This window comes from Chiloscyllium punctatum, chromosome 5 (assembly GCF_047496795.1).
Source record: "Chiloscyllium punctatum isolate Juve2018m chromosome 5, sChiPun1.3, whole genome shotgun sequence".
NCBI lineage: Eukaryota > Metazoa > Chordata > Chondrichthyes > Orectolobiformes > Hemiscylliidae > Chiloscyllium > Chiloscyllium punctatum.
In genome coordinates this window covers 131557148-131578595 of record NC_092743.1, presented here as the reverse complement: position 1 = coordinate 131578595, position 21448 = coordinate 131557148, and the positions used below count along the sequence as shown (strand labels likewise).

The window sequence follows — 21448 nt, the reverse complement described above, 5'->3', positions numbered from 1 at the left end:
ATGGAATGAGCTGTCAGAGACAGTAATGGAGGCTGGTGCAATTCTAATATTTAAAAGGGATCTGGATAGGCCTATGAATAAGAAGGGTTTCGAGGATATGGAGCAAATGCTGGCAAATGGGACCAAATTTGGTGAAGATATTTGGTCTGCAAGGAAAAGTTGGACCAAAGGGTTTGCTGCTGCATATCTATGACACTATAATTCGATGAGTCTTGTAGGGTAAGGTAGCACTTAAAGAAGGCTATTGCAGAGAACCAGTGATCGACAGGCATAGTTGTATCATCCCAATCCCATTTATTTATCTTCCATTTATCTATCTTCCCACACATCATCCTCTCCCTCTGCATTTATGCTTTCAGATAGAAAAATTCCTCCTCCTGGCAGTTCAGTGGAGCCAGAGAATAAAGAGTGAGAACAAGGGCAGACATCTGACGAAGAAAGACCTTCACGCAATCTGATATTTGCAGCTCCTGGCTGAAATGCTGGCACCATGCAAACTTTAGAAAGGGGATCAAAACATGATGAATTGCCAGGCATCTGTGAACTGCAGACAGTTCAAGGGGAAAGCATAAAGTGTGTTCCAGGTCTATCAAGGCTGAGATCTCAAGCAATTCTGCTGCAGAGAGCTCAACTGAAGACTTCGATGGGATGGTGTGCATCAATGAGTTGACTGGAATGCATCTCAGAAATGCTTGGTGCACAGAGCATCTGTTGTGGTTGTCAAGGACCAACTAAGCTCAGGACTTGGTGTACAGCTTGAAGCGTATCATTACCAGTTCAGATGTCATGTGATAGTAATTGTATACCCAACTAATGGCTATAAATGATCTCTGAGTTTCCATTGAAGCAAAATAGAAGCCATCCAATATCTGGATGCTGCAGGGAAATCCCAGACTAGGGTCACGTGATCTCATGCAAGTCTACCATGTTGCCAAGCAGGCTCAGCCTCCGGTCATTGGTTGAAGATAGCTATGCCCAAATAGGTTTGGAAGCTTTTATAACAGTCTAAACTGCTGCACTGCTGCCCTGGGAACTGGGAGGAACTCCTTGAAACATGTCTCTCTTAAAACAACAATGGTTATTCACCCACCACTACCGTCAAGTCAGCAATGATTCTGATGGGAGTCAGCCAATCAGGCAGACTGCAGATGGTCGTGCTGACGTGGTGCAGTCTGAAAGCAGGCCCTCAAGGACTAGAGCTGCTCAGCAACTTTCCATCCAACATATTGTGGCAACCATGACAGTGGAACAGTCGGACAGGCAACAACACCTGCAAAACATGTATTAAGGGAACGCACAAGGTTAATATTTTTATTCACAATATTGAAAGTTTTGTTGCATAAAGTTATTTAGGACTTTTTCTTGTGGTGTATTTTGTTTCTTGATTTTGACCAAGAGAATGCCAGACTGCTTTGTTAAAAAGAGGTTGAAGATGGAGAGTTGTGCAAAAGTGAGTTTGGGGAATAGTTTCAGTGAAAGAAAATTCTTGAGACATAGAGAAGAAGCTTTCCTGGGGAATGTCCTTGGTGCCTCCTCCTTTCCTTTTTAAATGGGACCTAAGGGGCAACTTTTTCACGCAGGGGCTAGTGTGTGTATGGAACGAGCTTCCAGAGGAAGTGGTGGAGGCTGGTACAATTCCAACATTTAAAAGGCATCTGAATGGTTTAAAGGGATATGGGCCAAATGCAGGCAAATGGGACTAGATTTATTTAGGATATCTGGTTAGCATAGACAAGTGGGACTAAAGGGTCTGCTTCCATGCTGTACAGCTCAATTACTTTATGACTATTATTTATTAAAGAATGTAAGTATCACTGACATTGGTGGTATTTATTCCCAATCTCGAATTATCTTTAAAGTGCAAGGTTTGTGAAGGTTTGTAGCTCAGGTTGAGGTTTAGGGTGTAGGTTTGCTTGCTGAGCTGTAAGTTTGATAGCCAGATGTTTCATTACCTGGCTAGATAACATCATCAGTGGCGACCTCCAAGTGAAGCGAAGGTATTGTCTCCTGCTTTCTATTTATATCTTTCTCCTGGATGGGGTTCCTGGGGTTTGTGGTGATGTCATTTCCTGTTCGTTTTCTGAGGGGTTGATAGATGGCATCTAGATCTATGTGTTTGTTTATGGCGTTGTGGTTGGAGTGCCAGGTCTCTAGGAATTCTCTGGCATGTCTTTGCTTAGCCTGTCCCAGGATAGATGTGTTGTCCCAGTCGAAATGGTGGGTTTTTTTCATCTGTGTGTAGGGCTACGAGGGAGAGAGGGTCGTGTCTTTTTGTGGCTAGCTGGTGTTCGTGTATCCTGGTAGCTAACTTTCTTCCTGTTTGTCCTACGTGGTGTTTGTGTCAGTCCTTGCATGGAATTTTGTAGATGATGTTGGTTTTGTCCGTGGGTTGTACTGGGTCTTTTAGTTTGTTAGTTTTTGTTCGAGGGTGTTGGTGGGTTTGTGTGCTACTAGGATTCCGAGGGGTCTTAGTAGTCTGGCTGTCATTTCTGAAACTTCTTTGATGGAGGTGAATAGTGCTGTTGCATCAAATGAAATCATTGCTTCGTCTTCCTCTATTTTGATGTTTTTGATGATTTTTAGGAATTCCTGGGTGGAGTGGATGGAGTGCTGTGACTCTTCTATTAGGTATTTCAACTATTCCAATGAGCCACCTCACACTGCAGCACAGACGAACTTTGGAAAACAGAGGAGAACCACCTATACAATGTATTCAAGAAGAATGGATACTCAAAAAATACAGTGCGCAGATTCCTCAAGAACAAACCACGATAAGCAGGCCAAACACAGCCAGAAACCCTAACCATCTTACCATACATCAAAGAAGTTTCAGAAATGACAGCCAGACTACTAAGACCCCTCGGAATCCAGTAGCACACAAACCCACCAACACTCTCTAACAAACTTAAAAGATCCAGTACAATCCATGGACAAAACCAATGTCATCTACAAAATTCCATGCAAGGACTGACACAAACACCACATAGGACAAACAGGAAGAAAGTTAGCTACCAGGATGCACGAACACCAGCTAGCCACAAAAAGGCACAACCCTCTCTCCCTTGTAGCCCTACACACGGAGGAAAAAAAACCACCATTTCGACTGGGACAACACATCTATCCTGGGACAGGATAAGCAACGACATGCCAGAGAATTCCTAGAGGCCTGGCACTCCAACCACAACGCCATAAACAAACACATAGATCTAGATGCCATCTATCAACCCCTCAGAAAACGAACAGGAAATGACATCACCACAAATCCCAGAAACCCCATCCAGGAGAAAGATATAAATAGAAAGCAGGAGACAATAGCTTCACTTCACTTGGAGATCGCCACTGATGATGTTACCTAGCCAGGTAATGAAATGTCTGGATATCAAACCTACAGCTCAGCGAGCAAACCTACACCCTATCTTTAAAGTAATGATGGTGAGCAATCTCTTCAAGCTGCTGCTGTCCATGTGATGCCGGTGCTGATGCTACTGGGGAAAGAGTTCCGAGATCTTCACCCAACAACAGAGGTGGAGTAGCTATGTAGTTCAGGATCAGGATGGTGTGTGATTTGGAGGGAAACATGCAGCTGGTGGTGTCAACCTGCATCTGCTGCCTTGTCCAACTGGAGGTGAGAGCTGATGGATTTCAAACTGCTGTGAAAGGAGCCTTAGTTTTTCAGACTGGAGGCCTGTAAGCAGCAGTGTTCCACAGGACTCAAAGCTGGGTCCACAGTTGTTTGACATTTATATCAATAATTTGGACGAGGACTTAGAAGGTATGGTTAGTAAGTTTGCAGATGATCCCAAAATCGGTGATGTAGTCGACAGTGAAGAAGGTTTTCTTAGATTACAAAGAGATCTTGATCAGTTGGGCCAATGGGTCAAAGAGTGGCAGGTAGAGTTTAATTTAGATAAATGTGATGTGTTGCATTTTGGTAAGATGAACAGGGGCAGGACTTATACAGTTAATGACCCTGGAGAGTGTTGCCAAACAGAGAGTCCTAGAGGTTTAGGTACATAGTTCTTTGAAAGTTGCCTCATAGTTAGACAGGGTGGTTAAGAAGGCGTTTAGCAAGCTTGCCATCATTGAGTATAGGACATCATGTTGTGGTTGTACAGGATGTTGGTGAGGCCACTTTTGGAGAACTGGTTCTGGTTGTCCTGCTATAGGAAGGATATTATCACATTGGAGAGGGTACTAAAAAGATATACAAGGATAGTACCAGGATTTGGAGTTATAAGGAGAGGCTGGATAGGCTGGGACATTTTTCACTGGAGCACAGGAGGTTGAACAGTGACCTTATAGAGGTTTATAAAATCATAACAGGCATGGATAGGGTGAATAGCAAAGAGTATATTCCCATGCGTAGGGTAGTTCAAAACTAATGGGCATAATTTTAAAGAGAAGGGAAAGATTTAAAAGGGACCTGAGGAGCAATGTTTTTCATACAGAGGATGGTTCGTGTGTGGAATGAACTGCCAGAGGAAGTGGTAGATGCAGGTAGATGCAACATTTAAAAGACATCAGGATAGGTTCATGAGTAAGAAAGGTTTAGAGGGATATGGGCTAAATGCAGGCAAATGGGACCCGTTTAGTTTAGGTAACATGGTCGGCATGCATGAGTTGGACCGAAGGGTCAGTTTCAATGCCATATGACTCTAGTGAGTTGCTGTGGTGAATTTTGCAAATGATATATACCAAACGTTTTATTAACCGACACCTATAGGACCAGGAGTGTACCGGTTAATCAAATATTCCAGTCGATGAAAATGTCCACATAATCAATGTACAAGCACATTATAATAAAAACATAATGTAGGGGGGATGCACACCACTGGTATACTTTATTTACAGCATAAATCACTGAAATAATAAAACTTGAATAAAACTTACCGGCAGAGAGCCTTCTCACTTGCAGCCTCCACTGACTACTAGAACACCATGGTGACTGTGAAAATACAGTAAAATTCTGGTAATTCTGGTGTATAAATGTTGCCAGTTTATTGAGAAAGCTGGCTCATAAAGTGCTAGTTAAAACAAGGTTTGCTGTACACTGCTGCCACTGTACCTTGTTGGTGAAGGGAGTGAATGTTAAGGCATTGGATGGTGTGTGAATGAAATAGCTTGGTTTGTCCTAAATGATAGTGAGCTTCTCAAGTCTAATCTTTGCTGCACTCAGCCAGGTAAGTTGTTGTGACCAGATGAGAAGGGCTGATTGGCTCCCTTCTTTTTTAACCCTTGGTGTGACCCTTCCAGAGCTGTGTTCCAGCATTCAGTAGCACACTATACCAATGGGTATCTAGCTACCCTACCCAACTCTCCTGTTGCTTTCCAGTTGGAGAGGTAGCATTGTAAGTCTCTACTTCTAGCTATAAGGCATGTGGTGAGGCATCATGAAGCCAAGTGATGTAAAGCGTGTTGCTGGGTATCCAGCCTGGAAGATATTGAAGCATAGAAGTTGAGAGGGACCTTGACCTTGCTGGTTACTGGTTACTGGCTACAGGTTTGGTCAGAGAAGATGACACTATTCAGTGACCAATTCCTTCATGGATCATAACTGCATCAGAATTTGTTCTTGCCTGAGATGAAGGTTGGAATAATGTTTTCTGAAGACTGTTGGTGGGAATACATTTATTGAGAGCCTGCCTCTTGTCCAAATGGACTGCTTCTCCTCTCTGCTGCCTCTGCCTCGTCTCCCTGTTGAGCAGCAACCCCAGAGCTTCTGAAACTAATAGTGCTGTTGAGTCCAGTTATGCAGCTGTCTTGCTTTAATCATGTATTAGTCATTATTAGTCATAAAGTGTATCTTTTCTTTATTCATTCATGAGATGTGGGTATTGTTGGCTACGCTACCAATTATTTCTCATCCCCAACTGCCCTGGAGAAGATTGCAACTGAGCAGCCTTCTTGTACTGCTGCAATCTTTTGGGCTGTAGGGATTTGTAGTTCTAGGGATTTTGACCCAGCAATAGTGAAGGCTGAAAAATTAGGAAGTATTGTTATAGAGAGAATGTTATTTTGCTATTATGTTACAACACTAACAAAAAAGGACTGCACTTATGTGTAGGCTCTAACCTCAGGATGTCCTGTTTGGTTTTCAATTGTAGGCAGTTTTGAAATGTGGTCAAACAAAGTAACACTTTTGCACATAGTCAGATTCTGTGAAAAATGACATGAGATATTTCAAAATAGTAACTTAAGACATGTGGACTGACCAGAATAACAGTTCCTCCACTCATCGTTGAATAATGCAATAGTATCTTTTATGTTCAACTAAGTGATAAAAAATCATGTTTCCATTTAATTCTCATCTGCAGGGCAGCATCTCCTATGCTGCAACATTCCTTCCCTCAAAGAATATACCAGCCTAGATTTAGTGCTTAAATCTCTGGATGAGGATTTGACCCTGTAACATTCTGATTTAGAAACCAAGGAACAGCCACTGAACTAAACCGGACACTCTCAAAACAGAATAAATAATGCTAGATTTTTTTCTTCATTCCCAGAATGAAGACATTGCCCAACTCTAATTGCCCAGAGGATAGTAAAGATTCAACCACACTGAGTAATTGAAGGTGCACAACTCCAAGAACAGAATCACTCCTTTTCGACGATTTTGCTTTTCTACTGTATGTAATTTGATGATGTTCCACAGTAAATAAACGGTATTTGTCACGTACACATCAAGCATCTATTGTTTGGCATCACAAGGCTTTTGTTCAGAAGGACTGGTGGATCATTCTGTGAGAGTAGTATTGTTACATTTTTACACAAATTTCAAAAAGGCACTCCACTTTCAAGGCAGCTAGATGGCATCATGACATGTGATGCTGTACATCCATTTGATGATGTCTCAGTCAGTTAGTTATTCTTTTAGCCAATCAACAATGTACTTCATATAATAATCTAAATAAACATACAACCCAGATGATATGTAAGTCTGTTATGTTAGATTAGTGTATGTAAGCCTCATTAGAAGTGATTCTGCTTTGGAAATCATTGATTGGAAATTAACAAATTGGAAATTAACATTGTTAATAAACTTTCAGATACCTGATTCAATATCTACCTGAAATTGGAATAGTTAGGCAATTGTTTCTGATTGAGACCATCACATCCACACCAACGATCTTTTTTATGTGCTCTGGATCTCTATGATTCAATGCGAACCCAATTCTCTGTGGTATATGTTATGGTGGCTAACAAATAGAAAACCAGACACAGGCACATCAATTACATTTTGGAAAATAAGGTAACTGGCTCAACCCTAACACATGTAAGAGAGGCCATTTCCTTTTGTTCCCAAAAAAGGTATGAGGTATCTAATTCATACAGAAGTGTGTTTGCATACACTTTCACATAGTCTGATCTTTATGTAGTTATTAAAATGTCACTGTATAGTACAAATTAAATATGTTGTGGCTTTCCTTGATTTGAGGATGACATCTACTCAGAGTTGTGGTTTCTGCTTTGGGTCTTCATTCCACTGAGCAGTTCAATTCTAGAATTACAGTTCCTTTCACACCTAGGGCAGAATGAGATTGAGAGTTTTGGATTTGCTTCCTTTTCATTCCTCTCTGTAACTGCTCTGTTTTATCATTAAGGCATTTGGACTCAAAGGTTGATGTAGCTGAATGGACAAATATTGAACAATTGGAAGCAAGCACAACCCAGTCACTATTGTAAATGTTGCCACCACTTCAGACTGTTTTCACAGTGTCTGTGAAACATTTTCTTTGTGTTCCTTTGGAATGCTGGCCATTAAAGAGTTGAGAAACCAGGATCTGGTGGGAGCGATGCTTTTAATCATTCGGATATATGTCTCATCCAACATGATTAATTTTTGACGAGTTCTGCCTGAAAGTTTAGAGATCTGATTGGAAGAAGGAAACTAGGGTCTGTTTGATGGCTCTCTTTTTGAGTTCAGAGAATGTACCAAAGGTATTGCAGGCGAAATCGTTCCGGTGCTGTTACGTATCACTAATGCACAACCCAGGTCCCACTGCAATGCTGGCATTGACAACAACTACGCTGCAAGTTAGAACTTTTGTTGATTTGTAGAGATCATTGCTATCAAACACTTGCTGCCATAGTCTGTAAAAGGCTACAACATTTTCTAGAGTCTCTTCTTCAGAATGCATTGGAGGTTTGTGGGGTGTAGGTATCACTAGCTAGGTCAGTGTTAATTCCCCATCCCTAATTGCCCAAAAGAGCTTTGGTGAGTTGCTGCAGTGCCTCTTATAGATGATACAAACTGTCTCCACTGGTTACTAGGCATTGATTGCAGAAGCTGATGAATGGGGAGCTAATCAAGCAGGCTGCTTTGTCCTGGATGGTGTCAAGCCTTTTGAATGTTGTTGGAGCTGCACTCATCCAGATAAGCAGAGTGTATTCCATCATACTCCAGACTTGTGCCTTATATACGATTGACAGACTTTGTGAGGTTCTTTCAATGGTAACCCCAGGATGTTGATGGTTGCTTGAAGTGGGAGAGACAAGTGATCCAGAATGAAAAAAAAGGATAGACTTTTGACAAATGGCAAATAATATTGACAGAAATTAATACAACATGATGAAACCAGGAAGGGGAGATAGGCAGTGACAATATTGGTGAGAATATCAGAACAGAATTTGTTCAAGTATTAGAAGAGTAGGCCCTTTGCCAATTTCTGAATAGAAAGCTGCTGACTCAGACTCTTGTCTTTAGTGAGCTGAAGTAGTCATATCCATTTTATGCCTCATTGTCATCGAGGTCCCAGATTGAGGTCCCAGATTGAGGTCCCAGATTGAGGTCCCAGATTGAGGTCCCTCATAGTCACTGAGATCCCAGATTTGGTCAAATACATTTTGCTTGGCTTCCATCATAATCCTTCAATTGCTTGGACCCTGCTCTCCAGAGTGACCATTCTAAACTACCTTCTAAAGAGAAGATAATAATATTGCTTAAACCCACCATTTCTGGGAGGCTTTTGATCTTCCCTTCTAATTCCTCCCTCTAAAGCTGAAAGGGTTGTCTATTCGTCTGCATTGATTTGTGATCCACCAGCAGAATTTTTCTTTTCTATGAAAAGGAGCATCAAAATTCATTTTGTCTCTATCTTTCATTCCAATTTAATCTCATTCCTTCATTCCCATCCAACTTGTGTTCTTTCTTAGGTTTCTGTTTTGTCCCCTCTTCTTTTTCTCAACAGGTTTTGGCCAACAAAAGTATTTTGTGTTTACAGCAGAGACGGATGAAGCTCTGGACTTGGGCTAGGAAGGCAGCAGTAGTTCTCCCCCAGGCTCCAAGTAGGGCTGGCCCTCTTTCTCATTTCCCAGTTCCACTGGTTAACACAGATAAGTGAGATGACGCAAGCTGTAAGTGAAAATCACTCACCTCTGAAACACAGCTGCCAATCAAGGCAGCTGTCATGAACCTGTGGGGTCATGGGAAATACAAAAATAAAAGCCAGATTTGTCAGCAGAACACAGGGTCGAAATGCGTCACTGAAAGGGGAAAAGCAACACTGTTGGGAATAAGATTGGATGTCAAAACCAATGGTCACCCACTCAGAAAACAACAGCTCTGTCTGTGCTTGCTTAGTAATCCCCAGAATTTCACCAGAAGGTCAACTGTAACAGCAGGAAGGATCAAAAGGTGGAGCTCCATAGGCTGATTCTGTGGACAACAGGTGGACAGACATTTTGGTATTAAATGGCTTTCATGTTGTGGAATTGGAAGGGATTGTTCTGGGAGATAGTGGAGGTGAAGAATGCTGGCAAATTCAGGACTGAATTGCAAGGATTTTTCTGAAGGTTGGGAGCAGACAACTCGACCATAGTAGGTTTTGTTGTGTGTTGCTGTATGGTCCTTTGTATCAGTTAGTGATGGGAGTTTGAGCTTTGGTTGATGAATCAGTACTCCTCCATGTTAGAACACTGATAGGAAGAAGTATTGAGAGTGGCAAGGACATGGGTGAAGGATTTCATAGTCCAGCAAATGAGTGGTTCAGTCTCAACATGGCTGACCAAGCTATTTGGCTTCTAAATGACTAGATCGGATCTGCAGTAGATGGTGAGAAAGAGGGAAAAATCAACCTAACCTCATCCTTATCAACCTGCAAGGTGCTTTGGACCACTAATGAATTCACCGATGACAGTATTGATAGGACTAACCACAGCAGAGTCCTTGTGGAATTGTCAACCTCATGAAATTACAACATAGGACCATGTAGAAGCAGCAGACGATAAATGGAGCTAACAAATTCAACAACTAATAGATTCGATCTCAGCTCTGCAGAGTTTCCATTTCCTGGTGTGAATGGTGCTGGGACAGTTTAATCACTAACAAGAGGAAGAGTCTTAATCATGGGAAAGACCAGCAAATGACTGGAAAAGAGAAGGTTGAAGCATATTCCATAACCTCACAGTTATAGATAGGCCATATTCTATAATGTGGTTTGAACAGGCTAAGGGAGGGCCCAAACACAACTGGGAAAGGACTGAATTCCATCTCAAATGGTTGATTATCCAAAGTCTGCAAATCGTTAATGTTCCAAGATGTAACTGTTCTGAAGAAAGGTTACTGGACCCAAAACGTTAACTCTGATTTCTCTCTATGGATGCTGCCTGACCTGCTGAGTTTTTCTAGCAATTTCTGTTTTTGTTTCTGATTTCCAGCACCCGCAGTTCTTTAGTTTATTTTTAATTTAATTTTGCATGTTGTTAGTGTCAGTTAAACAAATCTGAGAAGCTCTGCAGGTTTGCACAAACCTCATTACATCTACCAGCCCCTACCCTTCCAAGAAATACCACAAATGAATAATTGATAGATTCAGTAACAATGAAATTTCCTTTATGTAAATTTGCTACGATTGATCAAGTGGGAAATTGTTGACCAAGGTCTTATGAGGGCCCTTGAGAACATAAGCAATAGGAAGAGAAGTGGGCCATCAGGCCCATCGAGCCTGCTCCACCATTCAATAAAATCATGGCTGGTCTTTTCATGGACTCAGCTCCACTTACCTTTCTTCTCACTATAACCCTTCATTCCTTTACTGTTCAAAGATTCATCTATCCTTGCCTTAAAAACATTCAATGAGGTAGCCTCAACTACTTCATTGGGCAAGGAATTCTACAACAACTGTTTGCATGAATAATTTCCATCTCCACTCAGTCCTTGCCACTCCAAAGTGGCATCTACAATGCACGTACATATTGTGGAATAGGTCTCTTTGTGTTAGAGCTCGCGTTAGGGTATATGCATTGAGTATTGGCTAGCAATTTGAGCGCAAGTAGATTAAGACATCAAACAGCCTGCAGTGCTGAGGGATGTTTTCAAGCTCAACACTACAGACAATGCCTTTTCTTAAATTTGGCAATTCCAATTAGATTATGCATCTTTTAAGTACATTTATGTCTACTTTGACAATTCCAAAGGGCACCGACCTCTTCCAAAGAGTAGTTGATGTTTTCCAAAGGTACCTAACCTTTCCTAAAGGGCAGCTCCACTTGCCCAACAAATAGATGCACTTCTCTCAAAGGACATCAACAACTTTAGATCCTCTCCTATTGAGCCTAAACTGCACAAACTGTTTTGGATATCTCAGCACCAAAATACAAATCACCCTGAAGCAACAGCTATTTTACATGTGGGGTTACGTCCTTGAACCACGGGCGTGCAACTTAGAATACACCGCCCCTCCCCCTCCACTAACCACTCCACACACCTCCACTGCCACCCCCCTACCCCCCCGCCATGTTTAAGGTAGGACTTCCAGATTTGGACTTCCATTGCCATTTTCGCCATAATGGACAGACTCTTCATCACGATGAAAATTGAGACCTAGCCGATAGCCACTGTTTCAGGAATCATTCTTCCAACAGGAGCCAACACTGTCTCCTCCATGGGAGGTAAGATATTTAGTCATGCCCATCCCTCTGAAGTTAGACCTTCCGATGATGCCGATGATGTGTCACTTTATCCTAATGCACCATCCTATTAATAAGTGCAGGCTGGTTTTAAACAGCGTAAACCTTGTTAGGAAGTCAAATGTTTGAAGTATTGGGGTAAGGTTTACAGCTCATGAAGAGCTCAGCTAGTGCTGGTTCCAGGCAGAAATCTTTCTAATGAACAGCCGGCTTGATGTTGGCTTTGTTCCAGCACTCTCAAGCAACAAGCCTTAGCCAATCGTGTGTCACCGTCCCTGACCACATGTTTGCGGAACTCTCTAATTTAATTCCCATTGAACATCCCCAGTTCTATTTTTGACTGTTAAGTGTGGGATTGAAGTGCTCAAATAAGAGATCATAATGTTAACATTTCTTGGTAGTATGTGCAAACTCAATGGGTGCAGTCTTCTGGTCACAGGGTGAGTAAGCAGAATGATGGACGAGTGGAACTAATTAGACAAGAGTCAAAAAAAATCAGAATCTCACCAATCAAGTAAACATTTGCAATTAAAATCTCTGACCTTATAAAGCAGGTCAATCCTCCTGGCTGCCAGCTTCAGTAAGTCCACCTGTGTGTATTTGGATTTCAACTCACGATTTCATGCGTTTGCACCCCGTTAACTTCTGGACAAGTGAGAAATCCAACTCTTCAGATACTGGACTCAAGAGCTGGTCAATCTGCAATTCCGACTGGAGGCTCCTGCCAAACATGAGGAAGAATGGTGGTATGTTGAAGGGCTTTTGCCCAAAACGTTGATTTCGCTGCTCGTTGGATGCTGCCTGAACTGCTGTGCTCTTCCAGCACCACTAATCCAGTATGGTCAATCATGCCAAGGCAAGATTAGAATGGCTCTAAAGCAGCCTCTTGAAGGGAAGTTGACTATTCTGCATCAGCAAGCTTTAGGTATTCTGCCCAATGTGCAATGTCTCCATGGACTTGAATGTTTGGTTGAGAGGAACTGTCTTCTGGCACCTCACAGGATGGGCCTTCCCATGGTGTGTGAAGTACCTGGGAAGGATTCTGGGCAGGAACATTGGTCAAAGACAGACTTGCCTGCTGCAGCATGGAGGAAGCTTGGAAGGCAAACCACACACAGATCGATGACTGTATGGATCACAAAAAAGAGCTGCCTTCACAAATCTCCTGAAACCAACAGTTCAAGAGGACAGGTCAATTAGCCCAGCTCCTGATGAAGCTGAGCAGGAGCCAGCGCATTAGGATGCAGGAGCAGCAGTCACAGGCTGGTGATGAGCAGCATCCAGGGAACACACCAATAACAAGCATTCACCAGAAACAGATTCTACTCATGTTGCTGCAGCTACCTCCATCCAAGAGAGAGGGATCTCCAGAAGGTGCTTCAGGATGTCCTAGAAGGTTGCCTCCTCCATTTGCCAGCTGCTGGATCTGGGAGGACTGGTAGTAGACCAATGCTGGATGCCTACAAGGTAGCAGCAGCTCTCCACCTTTATCCTTGTGGAACATTTCAGGAAACCATCGGTCACCTGCATGGAGTTTCTGACAGTCAATCACTTGTAAATGTATCTGGAAGGTGACTGATTCTCTACTTGCTCATGGATTTGTGATGTTTCCATCGGATGTGGAGAACCAGGTGAGATTTTCCACAGCAACAGGTTTCCTTCAGGGGCAAGATGTAATCAGTTGCATCAACGTTGCCATCAGAGCACCCTGCAGCAACCAGCTTTCATTTCTCCTTCAATGTCCAGATCAAATGTCACCACTTCAGAGAAATGCTCCATGTTTATACTCCAGGGAGCTGACATGGCTCTTGCAATCTGGAAGACTCTAAGAGGGCTGAAGTTTTTAATGTCCCTTGACAGATATGGGGCTGGCTGTTGAGAAACAAAGGATATTGCCCTCCAGATCTAGCTGGTTACAACTGCCCGGAACTGGACACTGATGCCAAGGAAAGAGTACGTCACCACATGAACAGACAACAGCACCTACACTTGGACTGCTTAGATGTTTCGCTACATTATTATCACATTCTGAGCCCTCCACAAACTCATTTGACAAAGGTGGCATATCCTGGGAGAGGAAGAGATGCACGAGAGAGAGAAGTCTCCTCCAGTGAAGAAGGGCCTGATCTTGATCGTGACATAAGCAGGGAGGTTGCTCATAAGCAAGAAGTAGTCAGGTCAAAAGTCTAATGAGGCAAAACCATCATTGCAAAACCCACTGTAAACTGATTGTGGAGCAACTGAGATATTGATGCTCTCTTCCTTCATGGTATGGTTTTTTGAAAACCAGCAGCTGGAGAGGTCACTGTTTCCTCTTTGGGCAATAGATAATTGATTTCAAACCATTTCATCTTACACTAGTATTTTAAACAGTGGGTACTTCTTTTTAATCTCAACGTGCTGCTACTGTGATCACGTAAAAGCATCAGACTACATGACAAACCTAGCCTTTGCACTAATTCTATGTAAATATAGCCGTACCACACCATGTGCTCCCACAACCAGGGATGACTGGAGGAAAGTAAGGCTTGTGCATCTTGCCTCAAGCAAAGACATAGCAGATTAGGACAAACAGATCCCTAAAGCATGCTATAGAGATCACCAGAGTCCTGTCTGCTGTAACTTTATCCCTTTGCCATCTCTCAAAGAATATTAGGCTCCTTGACTGTGTTATTACAATCCTTGAGCACCATCAGTGACTGTGCTTCCCCTACTACAGAAGGATAAATCCAAAAGCTTCCCTCTCAAACCACACTGAGATAATAAGGTCCTTTACACCTCTACAGTGCACTACTGCCTTCTTATTGTGAGAAGGTTCCATTTGGCTATGGAGACCCCAAGCCAGGGGAAATCTCTTTCCCTTATTGCAACCTGCTGAACTCACCCACATTCCTCCATTGCTCACGTAAATTGTCTTCACACATGTCAATCCCAGACCCAGTCACGTGACTCTGACCTCTCCAGGAAAGGTCACTAATCCTCCAATTGATTTTGGTCAGCCTCAACTCCAACCCCTGACTGCACTGCAGAAAAATGAGAACTTTGCCAACAGACACATTACTGAGTAGGTGAGACCAAACAAAAGATTCGCCTTGCCCTCTGAGGAGGGAGGATACTCTACTCCTTTTATTTCAGACAACCAAGTCAGCACCTCAAGATGTAAGGACACAACAGCAAATATTATGCCAGCGCACATTAGTATCTGTTTACACAGGCTAGATACATTAATGATACCCATGCCATCCTTGTGAATGTCTTCATTAGTCTTTATTTAGCACCACAACCGGGATCTGCCCCAACATCCAGTAATAATGTGGAGGCAGCCCACTGACCTGGGGACGATGGAGAACCTGTTAATTAAACTCCTGGGGGGGTGGTGGTTGGTGGGGGGGTGGGGGGGGGCGGTGGAGGAGGGGTGGGGACGCAGGATTCAGGGCCTATAGGGCTCCAACTCACTGAAAGTCTCCTGCAGACGGGCAGATGCAGCTTCCTTTGGATGAACTGCTACAGGCAGTGAGGGAGAATGAAATCATGGAGCAACTCTGGAATTCCCTGGGATGAAGCGTCCAGGGTAAATGGCTGGTGCTTCTGCTCCCTGTTGGTGTTTGTTGGCTTCTCTCTATCTCTTGGAGAGGAAAGAGCACCTGGAGTGAGCTCAAAGTCCCTAAACTACCCTCATGCCTTACCATCGTGCAATCATGGCTACAGTGATGAATATGAGGTTGGAGTGGAATGGAAGGCTACTTTCAGTGTGTATTCCCACATTTAATGTGGGGGGGGGAGCGGTGTTGACTGAAGACCGTGCTCATTGGTACAAGCATTGTCACTCCTTCAAGAGGGCATTTTTTTAAGCTTTCCTCTTCTCCAATCTGCCTCCCATTTATCTCAGCAGAATAGATCCAGAGAGTTTCCTGTTCTTTTAGTTCAGTGTGCAGCAGTGACAGAGTGCCACCAGGACCCTGCCATTCTTCAGCCATGATTCCTGACCTAAGGGAATATGTTGACATTGAGACAAGTTCATCTGTCCATTGGATGGCAAAATTCTTATTTAGCGGTCTGTAGAAGTGGTGTTACTGTGAAATAACAGCTATGCAAAGAGCATTATACAGATGCGTTTACGATGCTAAGCTGGTGTGGAAAATGGCAGTGCATCTACAGGTTCCAAAAAAAAGGCTCAAATCTATGCATCAGGTATTATAATTATCTCTCATTTTGCACAGCAAAATAGTCAGCTGAGCTCTAAACAATTCTGATGAATAAAAATTCCTGCTGTGTGCATTCTTTTTCCCTTTATGAGAGATAATTCTGATCTCCCTGGCCTGGTTAAACACAAATGCAAACTTGACCATCAGAACTTACAGCAACAATACTCCTTGTCATCTACAAGATGTTGTTTTTTTAAAAAGTCTGTCTCCATTTCTATTTGTGAAAAGCAGCTGGCAACTTGTCAATGTACGTTGGTTGCACAGGTGAGGAGGTGGTTGGTAATGAAGCTCAAAAGAACAATAACAGAAAGTACATTTAATGTCAGAGACATAAATGACAAGAAAATAATATACACATTCTGACACAAGATTGTTCACTTTACAGGTCTATAATTTTTTGGAAATGCAATGGAACAAGATGCCTCATAGTTAATATAAACAGAAGAGATGATTTGTGGGGAATAATGTCTGAAAACTTTTCCCTTCCTGAGGCAGTTGTGGCATTTGTGAGTTATGAGATGAGTGATTTCTTTTTCATGACATCTCCAGTCCACTTGTCTTGTTACTTCTCAGCCTATTCCCAATCCTTTATGACAAGAGAAATTTTGCGGGATGCAGATCTGGTTGCATTTTTTTGCCACAACTTGGATATACACTTCACAATTTTGTTAAGTTTGTTGTACAAAATCTCTGCTTTTCATCAAAGTATTGAATGAGATCGTCACTTGTGTTGAGACTAAGCTGAAAAACAGTTACAATTGTGCTTACATTTATGAAATGTAAGTATTGTGTAGATAATTCAGCATTGTGACACTTGTTGCAAATAATCAACTTTATTATAATACTTTAACTGAAATTAACTGCAAAGAGTAACTCACTTGTGCAGTAATCGAACAGGTATTTTTGAATTCAAAAGCAACAACTATGATCAGCTGGTGGATTTTCATCAAAGAAGCTTTGCATTAACAACCAGATCATGCCAACTTTACTAAAATTAGCAGATTATCATAAATTTAAGAGTTAATCACAGCTAGCTTTCTCTGCCATGTTGGCTTGATTAAATTTGGAGTTTGATGATGAATCGGCCAAAATTCATTAGTGTTCCCTGGGCACGCATATTGGTCAAGGTCAACTGAAATACTGTGCTTGTGACACTTGAGGGGGGAGGGGAAGGAATTGGAGAGGAGGTGGAACCTATAGAGGTCAAGGGTTACAGTGAGAAACTTTGATACTTTTTAACGTAATAAATCTTGACAGGTTAATCATGGCTAAGTCTTAGCAGTGTTATTCATACAGCTGGCAAACCCAGACACATTTAAGGAGATTCCAACAGCTAGTGGTGGGAGGGGATAGACACAAATGCAGCGTGTGGTTTTGGAGGAAGTACAGGGAGGGAGAATGAAAGCCTGCACAGCGTTCCCCATCTCCTGACATCGCCAACAGCCAGAAAGATAGAAAATATGATAAGGTTCCTGCTGTGCTAATGGGCCCAACAAATGCCTAGGCTTGCAGAGTAGATGAAGCAGGGCTCAAGTAGTGGGAGCCACTGTATCAAAACAGGGCAGCACCCAGGGTATAATAGAACTGAAGAAGGGATATCGGAAGGAAGGTAGAAAAAAATCTAAGAAACTGCCAGTAAAGCTTTGTCCTGCATTGGAACTGTATTTCATCCACAAGAACAACATGGACTTTGGTTTAAAACTGTGATGTTAGAGTTCATGAATAAAAATGCTGGTGAAAATAATTGCAATATCAGGTTAATTAATCGTATCAAATTCTCCACCCGAACATGCCTCCATTAGTAAAGAGCATAAAGTATCACGTGCTGAATATATGTCGTAAAATATAGAGAAATATCATATTTGTTAACGTGTTAAATGCTGTATGTCTTTTTGTTGGTGTCAGAATTTTCCAAAAACGTAACAAGTGCAATCAAAACTGTGTATATATTACCACTCGACCACAGAGCCCTCCTCAATCAAAAGAGAAATAAACAATATTTTAATTATTGGAGCCGAAATATTCTCCCAGTTCTCAATGACTTTTTTTGCATCAACTGGCATCATAAATTCGATGAACACTTTTTATTTTCAACAATGCATTAGAGAAATATTTAGCTGGGGAAAGGGATGTGAATCGACACATGAACTCAGTTTTTATTCTCTTGTTTCACTGATCAGTGAGTGAAATAATAGTTAGTTGCCATTTGAAATATAGACATTGCCTTAATATAAAATGCAAATCAGATTATTTTCAGATTTTGCTGTAACATTCGAAGCATAGTATTGTGATGCATGAAGTAGCTAACTTTTCTGTCAAATTTTCATTTCTCTTTTTGCTGATTGATAAGTGTTTAATATCTATGGATCTGCTCACATTGGAAGGCAGCATGGAGGAAAACAAGTGAACAAGAAAAATGAAGAAATATCAGAGTCAAGCAATTCTGTCAGTTATTGATATAGGTTTCTGCCATTATAAGATTATAACATGATGCTTGTGAGAACATGTAAAGATCAATATTTTTGTTCTATAAAGGAAGCATGTATTTGGGGAAAAGAACTAAAATATTTCTGGTGTGTGTTTCTTCTCATATAACTGCTGGAAGCATTATTTATGCCTTCTTGGTAAGTTAGACATGCCTGATTTTTTTTAGCCTCAATTGATACTGATATAAGTCTTAGTCCAGAACCTCTTTATCTGATGAAATTTGTTTGTCCTGCCTTTCTATCGCTTATTTTCAGTGTAAACCCATCTTCTGGTTTGGATAAGTTAAGTGTCATTTCAGTATTGTCTGAAGTCCAAGTTGGTCATTAGTGAATTTGTCAGTAGATGTCAGCTTTCAGCTAACCTGACATATGTAAATGAATAGACAGTCTGACATATTCAGTTGATAGGTAAAATAAATCTTCAGGACAAATGTCATGTCCTGGCTTTGAGTTAAGGACACAAGCAACAAATACACCAAGATGGCGCACGAGAGAAATCTCAAATTCACTTACTATCATTGCTATTTGTGCTTTATCGAGTACTGTTAAGCAAATATGTGATATGAGATTGTGTTTTGTGACTGCCATTTTACTGTACTACTGATTAGTGACATTGCCATCCGATGGTCACGGACCTGCAGAGCGCTGCTTTCAGACGTAGAAATGTGTTGCAAAATGTATTCTGCCATCAGTATTGCAAAACTGATGGCAGAACTGACTTATTTTCAAAAGCTCTGTATGCGTTTGAAAAATTAGCTGGCAGGCTGAATATATATTACCTGGGTACCTTTTAAACACAGCCTTATAACACAGTCTCCAGAAGGAGCAGACACAACATCGATGATTGAGTTTTTACCCCACAATTATAATGTCACTCCAACGCTATGGCAAAACTTTGTCATAATGAAAGTTAGCTGAAAAACATATTTTAAAATCACTTACTCTAGAGATCATTTCTTGCAGACAATGCGACAATGTCCCATTTATAGTAAAGGCAAGTTGGAATCTTCAGCTAAACATATTTCCTGTTCTTTTCCAGATTGCACAATGTGCTTCAGCATGGCAAGGCCATTCTCCAGCTAAGTCTGTTGTTTCATTGATGATTTATCTGCACAATGTTACAGGTTGTTTTAAAGTGTTTGAAATGTTGGATCTTTTTGTTTAATTTTCTCACAGTCACTTGGTGATTATCATGGTCCTGCAGTTTCTGTGGAATGCTGAGGAGGGTCAAGTGCCAATGGAATCCAGCTTTATAGGGTAATTAAGACAGTCGACATCGTTATTAAATACATTGTGCTAAACCAAGATGGAATGTTCTGCTGTGCAACAGGAGGGGGAGAGTAAAAAAAAATCCAGTATCATAAATAAAGCCTAGCTGAATGAAATACATCTGCAACTGAAAATTGAGATGGGGGGGGCCTCAGACAGAGACTGTGCTGGTTATTCTGTTTAATTAGAAGCTTTAAATCCTTGGACTCATGAGACTTGTTGGCAGCAGGCAAAAATGCAGGGAGGAAAGCAGAACATCTTGGAAAGCGTGGCTCAAAATGTTAACATTCATGGAAGCAGTGAATCAGATAATTATTCCAATCTCGAGCTAGAAGGGAAGGGGGAGGGGTGGTGGTGGGGTGGGATGGAGGGGGAGTGTGTGGCGAGGGGGGTTGTTCTTGGATAAGGGAAAATGAATGAAAATGTATTTCCTATAGTAATTGCAGAAGTGGAAGCAAAAGTGAATATTTGACAGGCAGCAAGCCAAATCACTTCAAGATCACTAGCCGTTTTCCCTCACGTTATTATTCTGATTTCCACATGGAACAGATTTGAGCTAACGATGTGTAGTTTGGCATCGGATTTGTTTTTCTTTGGCGTGCAGCACTTGGTCCAGTTTTGAACATTTCTCTTTTCTGTCTGCCCATGAGTGCGCTGTTCTTGAGTTACTCTTAAAGTGCTGCTCCGAGAGAGCCAGCTGGGGATCACTTTACTCGAAAACGCTTCAGCATTTTTTTTTGTTTGCAAGAATCAGCTGTTCCCATTTAAGACAGTCTCAGCTGATGGCACTGAGTGAATGCAGCTGATAATGGGTGTGTGGGGGAACCCACTCCCTTCTTGGGCCCTTCTGCCCTGAGGTCAAAAATCAGCTTTGGCTATGAATGGGGAGGTGTGATGAAACACTACCCAGCTAAACCTTCACAGATGATTTATCAGTGACCTGCTGCTACTACAGGCAGCTGGGGAGGGCAGAAATGCAAATCTTGGACATTGGTTCCACATGATCTGTGGCAAGTCATCACACCGGCTACCACTGAATATGACTCGAAGCCGATAGGACTCCTGCTACCTACATGCAAGGAATGGACCTATTAAAGGGAAGTTGTTTATTTCTGCCACCATTGAAATCATAAACACGAGCCACACAATGCTGTCTGTGTCACAATGAATTCCTGCACTTTACTAGCCACAGCTGGCTGCCCAGTTGTAGTCACTGGAGCTGATTCCCTGGTGAATATCTTGCCGAAAAGATAATCTATCCACAGTGCAGGTGTATAGTTGTCCACAAATCCAATTAGAGCATGTGATAAAAAAAGGGCACATAATTGTTTTTTTTTAACCCCCCCCCCAGTCATATGCATTATGACTCACACCAGCTAATAGAAGCTTCACATGTTCTGCAGCTCAGCAAACTGCAAGGAATTTTGTTTGGAAGTGATAGCTACTGTCAATGTAATATTTAAGGCCTTTTTGCAGACCAATTGGCAGACAATGAAAGAGCTCCATCCGCCAGTATATGCTGCGAAAGGATGTGGTCCTATGCCTGCTCCTCCTTTCCTGATTTTCTGCAAATAGTCCAAC

At 41.9% G+C, this 21448-nt stretch overlaps 1 long non-coding RNA gene across 1 annotated transcript; it reads right to left on the bottom strand.

The window, feature by feature from the left end:
• Positions 1-824: 824 nt before the first annotated feature.
• On the bottom strand, positions 825-20077 carry LOC140476784 (uncharacterized). The gene is made up of 3 exons (XR_011960606.1): positions 19541-20077; positions 4891-4945; positions 825-1270 (listed from the first exon to the last, which is right to left on the bottom strand). It is a non-coding gene; the product is annotated as an uncharacterized lncRNA (long non-coding RNA).
• Between the last annotated feature and the right edge of the window lie 1371 nt (positions 20078-21448).